The sequence below is a fragment of the Tinamus guttatus genome, unplaced genomic scaffold (assembly GCF_059628265.1).
Source record: "Tinamus guttatus ecotype Peru unplaced genomic scaffold, ASM5962826v1 Tinamus_guttatus_pri_ptg000244l, whole genome shotgun sequence".
In the NCBI taxonomy this organism is placed as follows: domain Eukaryota; kingdom Metazoa; phylum Chordata; class Aves; order Tinamiformes; family Tinamidae; genus Tinamus; species Tinamus guttatus.
In genome coordinates, this window is record NW_028288778.1 from 1,854,928 (window position 1) to 1,867,170 (window position 12,243).

Genomic DNA, 12,243 nt, shown 5'->3' on the forward strand with positions numbered 1-12,243 from the left:
GACCGCGCTGGCATGTGCTATGCAGAACGTGCAGGGCAAGCCCGGCGCCCCAAGGAGCAGATCTGGGCCCGGAGTGCGCACGGAGATGGAGCACGGCCCGGTGCAGAGCCCTGAGGCCCGGCGGACCCTCCGGCAGCCCAGAGCTCCTGCATCCAGGTGCCTCACGGCACGCGCGTCTGGACCCGGGGAATCCAGAAAGGGGGAAGTCTGCTCGGGAAGGCTGCTCCGATCAACGCTCCCGAAATTCCAGCGCTCCGGGAGGGAGGACGCCAATCTCCTTTCCTCCAAGTCAAACCAAAGCCATGAAAACGGCAGAGATCCTGCTGACCAGGGAGGTTAGGATTGTGAGTGTGGGGTCCAGCTTGTGCGGCCTCCCAAGGCTTTGCTTTTTTTGGTTTGTGTTTTCATTTTTATTTAGGATCCAGAAAAGTGAAGTTGCAGTGAAGAAAGCTCTTCCTTAAACAGATCAGTGAATCTGATCTCTTCCGGATGGCATGGAAAAGTTTCCAAACCCTGTCCAAAAGCCAGAGCAAGGTTTCTAAACGGCAGCCTAGAGTCTTGCTCTCATTAACGTGCCAGCTCCAGGCCAACGAGGCTGACTCAGCACGTGAAACACAAAGCTGCGTAGCTCTGCTTATGCATTAACGACCAACGCTAACGAACCAGTGACAAGGGACGGTGCTGTGCGAATTACTCACGGGACCATTGCCATCACCAGTCACTACAAACGTGGAACAAGATCCATTTATGCTGCTTGCTCCACAAGGAAGAAAAGACACCCTAAGCTTCAGAGTTCAGCCCTCGAAGACCTGGGGCGGAAGGGTGATGAGGACAGGGAATCCAGGGTAAGCCATAACCATTGACCATGGTTGGAAGTGATCTTAGCACATCAGTAACTTAAATAGCCAGGTTTTTCACAAGAACACACATTATTGAAAGCACCCCAGGAAGGGAGTACAGGGCAGGAAGAACAGATCATTTGAATGTGAAGTTTTGTTCCTATCAAGCACAAGGAACAACACAGGGGAAGTAATCAAAGCTAAAGGAGAAGCAGAAAAGATGAGGCCAGGCCAGGAAGGGCCACAAAAGTGCAGACAAGGACTCCGTGTGACAAAAAAGGAGGCAAATGAAAGGAAGCTTTTTGAATGGATGCGATTTGGGCGAGAGTCAGCGTTCATCAAGGCCAGAGAAAAGGATGTTGTGTTAATAAAGACGGGATCGGATAACAACTTGGACAAGAGTTTTAGTTGTGAGGATGGGAAGAAATGGTTGAATCCTTGTGGCTGAAAACACTTAGCATAAGAACAGGAAAACAAAAAGATGTCTGTTGGCCAGAAATAGAAGAAAAATCTCTATCCACCACCTGAGTTGTATCAGCTGAGACAAGTTCTCCCAGGAGACTTCCTTCCCTCCTCCCACATTACAGAGCTTCCTCTTTCGGCTTCTCTTCCCTTCCCAGTTTTGTGTTATCACTTGGATGTCTCTCTCTTCTTACACAAGGACTTGACCAAGGAAAACAGTGGGCTTGTAAATCCGCCCGCCCGAATGTGGCTTTTTGATGTCTGGAGCGCAGAGACATGCTGCTGAAATTTATGGTTTCCAAGGAGGAGTGAGAGAGGGAGAAATTTATGTTAGGAAAATGTGACTGTCATCTTAGTTTATCTCCCAGTTTTGTAATGGAAAACAGGCATTTTACAAACACATACACACAAAGCCCAGCATGAGACTGTTCCGAACTCGAGCGCGTTAACCAAGAACCATTCCATAAGGACTGGGAATAATAACAGCAATAATGCAGCGGATCACACACCATCTGTAACACCTAGTGGGGAAGAAAGTACCCTGGTGAGAATCCAGGCAGCAGCATCTCTTCCCTCTTCCATCTACGTTAGTCTGTCTGTATTAATCAAAAGATTTCGGCTCCTTGACTGACCACAAAAAGTAATCCATCTTTACAGAAGCTGTTGCACATTACACAGGCAGCAAAATAAAATGTACTGCTACACCAGACCCACTGAGGACGCTCCAAAGCTTTTAAGTGACAGCTCCAGGAAAACCCACCCTAAACACATGGATTACCTGGAAACGTTCAGCTCTCTGCACTGCAGCAGGCAAAAAACTCAAGCAACTCAAGCAATTAGCTGGAAGGAGTTAATCCGTTAAAATAGAAATGTCCTAATTTGTATATTAAAGAACACAGACAAATTTGCATTCCTGCTAAATGAGTGTGCTTCTCCGTTCTTGGCAAATCGCTTGGAATTTGAATTTACGGCAGGAAACAATATAGATTTTGCTTTGTCTTTCTTCAGACAACCACAGTTTATTTCTTGAGACTATTTGCAAGGAAACTCGAAACTTGCATTAAGATAGAGGGTACCTATTTGACATGGTACCGAATAACTTGAATTTAAAGCTACCTCCATTTCTGAAGTTTACACCAAGCCATTTCAAAGTATTTAAACGATCTGCAAGCGTTTAGACAGGAAGCTTTTCTATACTCACCCTGAAGGAAGTGGTGGCATTATTGATATATGTCCTGCACTACATTAAATGTGGCTGTGGAGTTATTTATGTGCTTTTCCTGACTTCTTTTGACACAGGAGTTGATTGCAGTGCTGTATGATTACGTCTGCATCTCTGAATCTTCCTTTCTCAGCTGGAAGGTCTCAAGTTCCAAGCTGGGATTCCCTCTCCACCCCCTTCTCATGCACTTAACCCTCCTTCTGCTGGAAGTGTCTGGTAAACAGCCACAAAAAAACCCTTAGGTAGAAAAACTGCACAGAGGGAGGAAATGGGAAGGCTGCATTTTAACAGGAAAAATAAAAGCGTTTTCTCAGATTCTCCCTGCTTATTAACTCCGTGCTACAAGAAAGCTCTTTCCAATTACGGTCTGTTTAACTCTGGACCCTTAGAAACTGAAATCCTTAGGAATCCCAAAGGATTAGGGATTTCAAGATTTCTTTTTTAATTGTTTCTGTCTTGAATTCTTTTTCCTATGATCTTTATCAAGCCCGCTCTCCTCCCTCGCCTCCCAGACCACCTACGGGCAGCAGCATTGTTCACGACCACGACTTTCGCTGCCGGCTACGAACAAGCATCTGTGGACAAGAACCTATCACGTTTCCGTGGCACTCCTTGTATCCCGGGAAAATTCGCTCCTAGCTCGGTGCAACCTCCAAATACTGGGAACGACGAAGCAGATGAGAGGGGGGTTCTGCCCCCTCCGAGGACACTTATGGGGGATGAAATAGCTGCCGCTGTCACGCGTGTGCTGAGCCCCTGTGCTGGCAGCCAGTCCCAAGGGCTGTCGCAGCAGGCAGGGCTGCTCCTGCCCACGCTCCCCTGCTTGCTCAGGATTTGTGCAGATCCATCTGAAGTACCAGGAAGAGCGCCCCGGAGCAGAGCTGAGGTGGCTCGGGGGCTTTGAGGCAAGGCAGCATGCCTAGACGAGCACAGTCATTCCAGCAAAAGCACAAATTCCATGCGAGAGCTTCCCTTTACTCACCCGAAACGGCCCCTCTGCCACATCACAGGCTCCACGGCCACCGTGTATTTCTCTGCACAAAGCAAAGGACACGAGCGCAGTGAGAATGGAAACTGAAAAGCTGTATCCTGCCCACGGTGCCACCCTGCACCCCGCTGCCATGGGGAGGACGCCAGCAGCCCGGGCTGGAGCCAGCGATTCTGGTCACTTTGGGCTGCACCGCAACAGCGGGAGCTGCTGTCACCTCCAGGCTACGAACGGCTCTGGAATTTCCCCATGGCTTCTGGAGGTGCTGCATGCCCTGCGCCTCCAGACACATGAAAACTCTGGTATGCAGCTACTCAGATAAGGACTGGCCACTCTGGATGGGATAAATACCGGCTTCCCATGCAACATAACATCGTCTTCCCATCCCTGCTCGTCACACTAAGTGACAGCCGATGGTGTTAGTCACCAGCATGAATCACTGTCTCTATGTGGTATTTCCATGTAGGTATCTGTGTTTTCAGCACGGCTTCTAACTACAGGGATTTCAAGTAACTAGGGCAAAGAAATATCCTTGAGCAGCAGGGCACACTCCTTTGCCAGACTGTTTTGCAAGGGAATTTCTGCTATGTCTGCTGGGGCTCCTGAAGGGTTGACAGCGAGCGTGGCAGCACAGAAAACCACCTGAACACGTAGCAAAATGATTAAACTGAGCAATCTAAAGACTGAACCCAACCCCTCTGTCCAGTGTCCTGCAAGTGGTTTGGAAAATCCTGAAAGATGGAGCTTCTCAGCCACAAATCTTCAAGAAATCAAATCAAAGCTGGGTTTCGGTCATCTGTTGAATGGTGCTCCTTGGTCACCTTGCTGGCTCTGTCCTTTATGCCCATGAGCTAGTCCAAACGGTAGGTGCAATTTACTGCCTTTTCTTAAGAGGTTCAAACCCAACTACAGCCCTGAGGACGACATTCAGCCAGAACTCCAGCGTGGAACACTGGTTCAAAAAAGGTTGCAATGTTTTACTAGGCATTTGTGCCTTTTTTTCCCTAGGGAATTGTCTGGGTTGGTGCCAAAGGTGTTTCCTGGCATCAAAAACAAGAGGTAAATCAAGGCCTTTCTAATTAGCCAGTCCATTCTCCATCAGGGCAGGTCTTTGCTCCATGCATTTGCTCAGACACCCAGGGCTACAGTTCTCCTAGGAAGGGCATGCACCGTGTTTTGTAATGGGACCCTCATAGCTTTGAGATACTGTCTCTTATCCTGTTTTTGGAGGCAAGGGGTGCTAAATCACCTTTCCAAAATAAGGCCCCTCAATTTAGAAATTAGTGGTAGCCTCACAATTACTATTTACTCATCAGAGGACCACTGAAGTGCTTCACCCACTGAAGTGCTGTGACACTGCCTGTGCACAGACACACACTGCATTACACGTCAGAGCTGCTGCTTGTGTTTTATCTCTGTGCAAGTCAATGCAAAGAGCTGCTTGTGTGAAAGACACAGCTCATCTGGGCTAGGCTTTTTTTCAGTACACTGACAAGCTGTATTTAGGATTTATCAGAAGCTGGGCCTTCTTAGACAACCCAGAGCAAGGGTATTGGGCTTTGTGGATTTTATGTTTTGGGGAGCCTTTGTGCTAGTTGCATTTTCACATAACTGCAGTCTGAAAATAGGAAAAGCGCTCACGATACAGAACAGGAATGCTCTTAAGATTTTCTCTAGAACTGAAACCCTAGAGAATGGGTCAGGGAGAAGCCCTCTAAACTAGAGAAATAGGCCCACAAGACCTACATGAGAACGTTCCTCATGAACAGAGAGATGAGGGGCAGCAGGGGTTAACGTTTTCATTACGAGGGTTTGGTCTGGATGGGAGAGGAAACTGCTCACCATGTGTTGACCGTTTGCTGTGTCCCATCTGTGCTGCTCGAGTCCCAGTGTTCAGCTTTTCTCCTGGATACCTGCAAGGGTCAACAGGCCTTTCTGGTGTCACAGGCCACCACCTCCTGCCCCAGCTTTGTGATGCAGCGAGAGGGGCCACTGCGAGAGGCTGAGGGTGCAGAGTGCTCGGAGGGTCCCACACCAAGCAACCCGCAGGTGTACAGCTTGTATGCTCTACTGCTGGGTTTAATTTCAAACGAGTCATCACATTTGGAGTCTGAAAGGAAATGATTTCAAGAACAGATTGGCAAGAAACAAGATATGCCCCCTCTTTTCCCGAGTGCGTGGGATAATCCAGTTCCTAGGAGTGTCGGAATGTTTTCTCACTACAATGTCTTGCTACTGCAGGAAAGCAGGACGCAAAGCTCTCACTCTTTTATACCTTTTACTTATGAATTTTAACTTTAGTTTTTGAATAAAGAACATTTTATACACTACTGGCCAGTGTTTTATAGCACGTGTTGTGTAGGGAGTGAATAGAGGCAATGTTCCCAGGAGGTTTCTGAGCCCAGGGAATGGATTCAGTGAACGATATGGGCCTTACCACGTCAGTACATTTGTCTTGAGACTGGGCAAGCTGCAGGGATGTCCCTTGTGCTGTTAACACGGAGTGTTAGGAGGCTGCAGACCCGGGAACGCTCCCGTTCCCTTCCCTCCTGCTGCCTCTGCAGCCTGTGCCTGCTGCTGGTTATAACCTGCTTTCTCAGTTGCAGCCAGTCGTGATCAGAAGACACCTACAGAGGCAGAACCCACCTCTCTTGGCAATTTGTTCCAGTCATTAATCTTCGTTTTCGCTCTTATCATCAAACATATGCATCTAATTTCTTGAATTTCACTGGCTTGAGGTCCTTGCAATTCCCTCCCTGCCCAAATTACAGAGCTCTTTATTAGCCAGCGCTTCCCTCCCAAGAGGAATTTAAAGGAACGCTCTAATCAACGTGCTTTTCAATCTCACTCTCTATTTACCTCGAGTCTGTGCATTGATTAAAGCAGCAAAGATTGAGAGGGGCTCAGAGCCAGAAGCCTTGAGGGAGCTGAAATCCAAACATTCACTTCTGTCAGGTACGCTGCTATAAAACACAAAGAATTTGCAGGGTGCAGTTACAGGAACAGTTTCTTTGGTTTATAAACCCCCATATTCCTCCACCTATTCCCATCTCCGGTCCTGCAATCCATCACCCTCACTGTACAGCAACTCTTCGAAGCTCCTGGGGTAAATTGGATCAGTGAAATGACCCAGGTTGACATAAAACAAAAGCAAAACACAAGACACAAAACAAACCCTCCTTAAAATACTCTAACAATTACTGCTGATGAATTTCTATCAGGCCAAAATGAGTCCCAGTTGCTGAAAGAAAGGAATTAGTGTAGAAAAGGGTGTCAACATTCACAGTTGTAAAAGTTTTATATGGGCAAATATTCTTACAGAAAATGATTTTCTTACAAAAAAAGATGAATACCCTGCAAATTTTCCAGTTCTTATGCAAATATAAAAAGAAAAGGAAAAAAAATATATTTCCATGGATATTAAAAATGGAGCATTTTGCTTTTTGCCACAGAGGAGTATTTCTATGAAAATGTGTGCAAAAAGGCAAAAATCAGTGTGAGCACCTGATAGAGGTGGGAAGCCTGGACGATTTTTGCTAGCTCTTGTTGCAATGCTGAGAGGGAAAGTGCTAGAGAAGCTCCACGTTTCACTGCCATGGTCATTCTGATGGAGCGCAGCAGAACTTCGGGCAGAACCCAGGACAGACATCATCCACCCAGACACTTAGAAGCTATTTAGAAATATGGTAAGATATAAACATGACACAAGGCTCATAAAAATTGCAAAAATATAAAAGAAAAAAAAAAAAGCAGCCCTTCCTCTGCCCTCCGCCCGGCCCTGCCTACCTGCAAGGCTGCAGCTCCTTCAATAAAAGTTGGCCCTTTGTGTCTATCTCGTATTTCAATAAACAGAGGACTTCTCAAAACGAACAACCTGTTCTCCAAAAGAGCCCCCGGCTCCGCACGTTTAGCTGCAGAGAGGAAACCTGAATGAATGAGAAGGGAGGAGGGGATTTCACACAAACCAACAAACAATTTGTTGCCCAGCTACTCCTGGATTCCTCCCGCCTCCTCTTTTCCGAACATTTGGGGCTTTTTGTTTTTCTCCTGGTTCTGCTGAGGAGAACAGGGAGTCCACTGGAGCAGGGGGATTAAGAGAGTGGAAGGAGGACGGAGTGATGACCCCGCTGTTAACTAACAGCACATTAAATGAGAGCTACTTCTCCATGCACAAGTAATGTCCACAGCGGTTTGTTTCTGTTAAATGCAGTTCAGCACCCAGCTAAACTTCCAATCTATTATTTTTTAATTAAAGGTGGCTGACCAAGATTCTCTGGAACAATTAATGCAGCAAACCTGAGCAATTGATGCAGCAAACCATAGGTTTAAAAGCAAATGAGGGAGGGAAAACGTATCAAAAAGAGGCAAAAAGGGGGAAGAGGTGACTTATAGCTAGAATTTGAACGCGAAGGAGTAAGAGGGGAACCACCCTCATGCAAACTCGAGCCATCCACACATCCATACATCAAGCAAGCTGGCGAGTGCTTTTCAACTGGTCAAAAGGTGCTGGCCAGCTCCCAACTTCTCTCTGCTTTCCCCAGAAAGCCAATAGTAAATTTTATATATAGTTCATCAAATAAAAATGCAATTATGTTAAATACACATATATACGGGAGACTTTTTTCTCCCCTGTGGTAATCACAGAAAAGTAAAAGCCCTTTGATTACAGTTCACTGGCTTCAGCACTCAGATGCTGAGATGATGCACTCAACAGCTTGGCAAGCAAGCCCTATAGCACATCTTGAAAACAGAAATCCCAAGGATTCCTTATGAAAAGCAGGGAATCTGTATGGAAAATAAAGATTTTATTATTTTCAAATTAAATATCATAAATATTCTGACTGTGGCACACAAAAGGAAAATGAACGGCCGGCCCTTCCAGCTGCATCACAGTGCAGGGGGAAGAGGTGTCAGGTTAAACTCTGCTTTTCAGGCTTTTGTCAATCTGTTTCAACGTGAGATTAAGTTTTCTTTAAATTGAATAAAAATACACAAGTAAATATTTACTGGAAGATTATATATTGTACATTAAATCCTGCTGAAAGCCAGGCTTTTGGGCAGAGATGAAACTGGACAATCAGCTGCTCACAAACTTGAAAACAAATCTCGAAAATACAGATTTACCTGAGAGACTGGAAAAAGCAGAGTTTTCCCCTCAGGCTACTGGATAATTAAAATCATCTATAATGAACAAAATCCTAAAATATCATTTTATGCCAAAAATTCAGTATTTTGTTAAATATTAGAGGGCATTTTTTTTCCTTTGCCAAATGTGCATTTTAATAGGAAATAAATATGAGAAAGTTTTCAAAACTAAACGTCCCTTTAGTCTATAAAAAGACCAAAAAAAAAATCTAAAACAAACAAAGGAGACATTTGTTCTTGAATTTCACTTCCCATGTAAAATTGCAGATGAGGAAAAAAAAGTAGGTTTTCATCTACTCCCATGCAATTTATCATGCCAAAGAACAGGACTTTATTATAAATCCCATGGCACCTTTCACAAGAATAAGGGTGTCAACCCCTTGCCCCGGCCAAACTATGTGCGGGCAATTGCTCTCCATCCCTTCCGTTCTCTCTAATTTTAGTGCACTGTAACATTCCTCCCATTTCCATCAGCTCTTGCCTATATTTGCTGCAGGGTTCAGTATTGGTGTTTTTGTAGGGTATAAAACAACCTTTAAATAGATCAAACTTTGTTCAGCGCTAACTACATCAGTTTGTACTTGCAAATTTTAAAAAAGCCAGTTTACCCCAAACCCTGTGAAGTAATTGAGTGAGTTTCTTACTCCCAGGTTCATTCAAGGAAACAAACTTTGACTGTCGATTATTCATCCGAATTAGCAGAGCTTATGCAAGTGGTTTGGGACCTCACTGGGTGGAATGAACATTCTGATTTCCAATAACAGGAAACAATTTTGGGTCAGTTACAGTTAGGGCTCCAAATTTTCGGTACTTACATAATTAGGAATTGAGCACTGATTGCCAAAAGAGGTTTGTGCAAAATGAGATCCTACAGTAATTATCTTCTTTTTTTTTGATATTAGTTTTCTCATTTACTAACATGAAGCACCCTGGAAGTCCTGTGAAGCTAATAATAAAGCACACAGCCACCAGAGCACACTCCAAAGAATGCCAGGCTCTCTGTGCTGGAGACAAGCAAGAATTTGAGCAGTATTTTGGCCAGCATTCCTCACTTTATAGGCAAACTATCAATGCTGAAATGCCTAAAACTGTGCCTGATGAAGACATTCCACTTATTTGGGTCACAGAAGGGTGGTAATTTTTATAGTGTTGTTTTGCAAGACAAACTATGTAAAACTAACGAGGAACAAACGCAAGAAAAGGAAAAACAGAAACGCAGCAACCCATATCCTTCACTTTGTTAGACCAGTTGCTAGCTGTACAAGCCATCAAACCATAACACTTTGGTAGACTGGTATTTTTAAGCACGTTACACTCTCCTTTTCCATTGCTTCCAATGGCAATAAGGGGCTTTAGGGTCTCAAATGCCATCTAGGGCCTGAAGTCCTTGGACAAGAAGAAAAATGTCATTTCTGCCCTAGGATTTTCAGCTCCCTCTGCGCCCCTTAGAAGTTGTTCATGTTGCTTTTCCCTGCCAACAATTCTTCTTCTGAGATAAGCAAGTGGAATGACATTTGCAGGAGGCTACATGAGCTTCAACAGGGCTACAAGGACCTTCTCAAGCGCAGGGCTCGCCCAAAAGCACGTGCCCACCTGGGCTCCATATGTGAGACCAGAAGTCACACAGATCCCGGGATACAGCCCAGGTCCAGGCACACCATTCCTTGGAATCGCACACTGGGGATTTGACTTTATTTGCTCGCCAAGCCACCGTGCGTGCCTGCTAACGAAGGGACAAGCACTCGGGTGAGGAAAATACTTTTCTTGAGCTCCCAGATGGTGTAGGAAGGACTGTGGCATGCTCAGTGTGGATGCCAGGAAGGTCAAAAATGGCTTTCTAGTTTTGTAAAGAGCTAGTTTTAAGGTACAAATTTTCAAAATTGGCTGTCTAATAGCTGGACTGTGAAGGAGAAAACACTTGCTCTGTTTCTTCACTAATACTGGCTACTTACCCCTTAAGAAACACCTTAAGAGGTGCAGGAGCAGATCCCCTCTCAGTGTTTTGACACAGATGGGCTCTGTTCTGCACGGGATGAGGTGTCTAATGGGAGTCCGCAGGGGCAAAGTTGGCCTTTCCCACGGGGGCTTTGCAAGGAAGGCAGGGGAGGGCAGCTCGGCTGCAAACACCTTGGCACAAGAGGGACTTTTCAGTGCCTGGTTCGTAGGGACCCACAGGCCATGGGCTGCTCTGCAGCTGCTGGTGCACATCTTGTCTGACTCTTCCGCCCTCAAGGCATGTTATTGCTGTTGAAAGAGGCTCATGTCATTACCTCACTTGGATGGCCCCATTGCAACCTATTTGCAGTTCAAATCTCAGAGCAACATGTTGGTAAAACGCACTCAGTCTGGCAAGACTCTCACATGTGCATGCAGAGCTTTCTTGCTGAAGCTTTTCCTTTTTTCACTTTCCAGTTTATTGTCTAAGAGCTGCTTGTTGTCCCTCCAAATGATGAATCGACCTCACTGCAGGCTGGCCTTGGTAGCACTGCTTTGATGCAGATGTCCTAATAACAGTGTCAGACACTGGCAACGCTCGGCCCAGCAGAGCCCTCAGAAGAGGCCACCACGGTGCCTGCAGGACGTTCTGGGCTGCACCGTGTCCTAGTCTCACACCCACACAACACTGTGTGTACAACAGTTTGTAAACATTAGTCTGGGGAGAATGTAATGCTGTGCTTTGTCTGCATTGCCAAAGATGATGCAAATTTTCTGAATGTAGCAAACAACTGGATGCACATGTGAAATGCATGTCCACCTTATTCCAGCAAGCCCTTGCAGGCAGCTTTCCTCCAGCAGCTGCTGACTATGCCGTGTTTTTAATGAATATGCTGCAAGTCCCCTGTCTTTCTTTTCTCCTGCTGCCAAGAAACTTATGACAGTTTGTTGCTGTAGCATCAAGAGATGTGACAAGAGAATTTATTGAATATTTATCCACTCCTTGCTCATTTTTCATGCAAGACTCTCTTAACACAAGTCACCAACTGATATTCCTTTCTTAGGCAAAGGAAATCTAAGCTCTACAGTCATCAGCTGGAACAATAACCTGTGATATCGAATTCAGGCCATGCAGCCCTGATTTCAAAAAGACAGACTGCAATATTTAATAGCACAGAGAAGACGGAGAGGTTCTCATCTGGAAAGACATTTGTCACGGGAACGCTTTGCATACTTGACTTTTAAAGTCAAGCTTAGTCTTTAGATCAGGACCACAGAAGAATTCAAAAGATAGATGCTCCCTCTTTCCGATGAGCTTGAAGATGAAAGATCTTAAAGGTTATTATAGTGGTACCGTCCTGTGTGCGCCGCAGTAACTACCAGCTGGGAATTTTAGAACATCCAGATAAGTGATAAAGTCCTGGCTACAGCGAGGCCCGCAGGGCCTGGGAAGGCTCTCCCCCACAAAACACCATTACACAAAACAAAATAAAAATTAAGAAAGCATTAGTATGCTGCAGGTCACAAGATACAGACACAAACTGCGCAGTTGATCCCAGTCTAACCTTACAAGAAATGTCCCCCTGAGGACTCTTGGCCACGTGTTCTCAATTTCTGCCTCTTAAACAAGAGCAGCATAAGGAAAAAAAAGA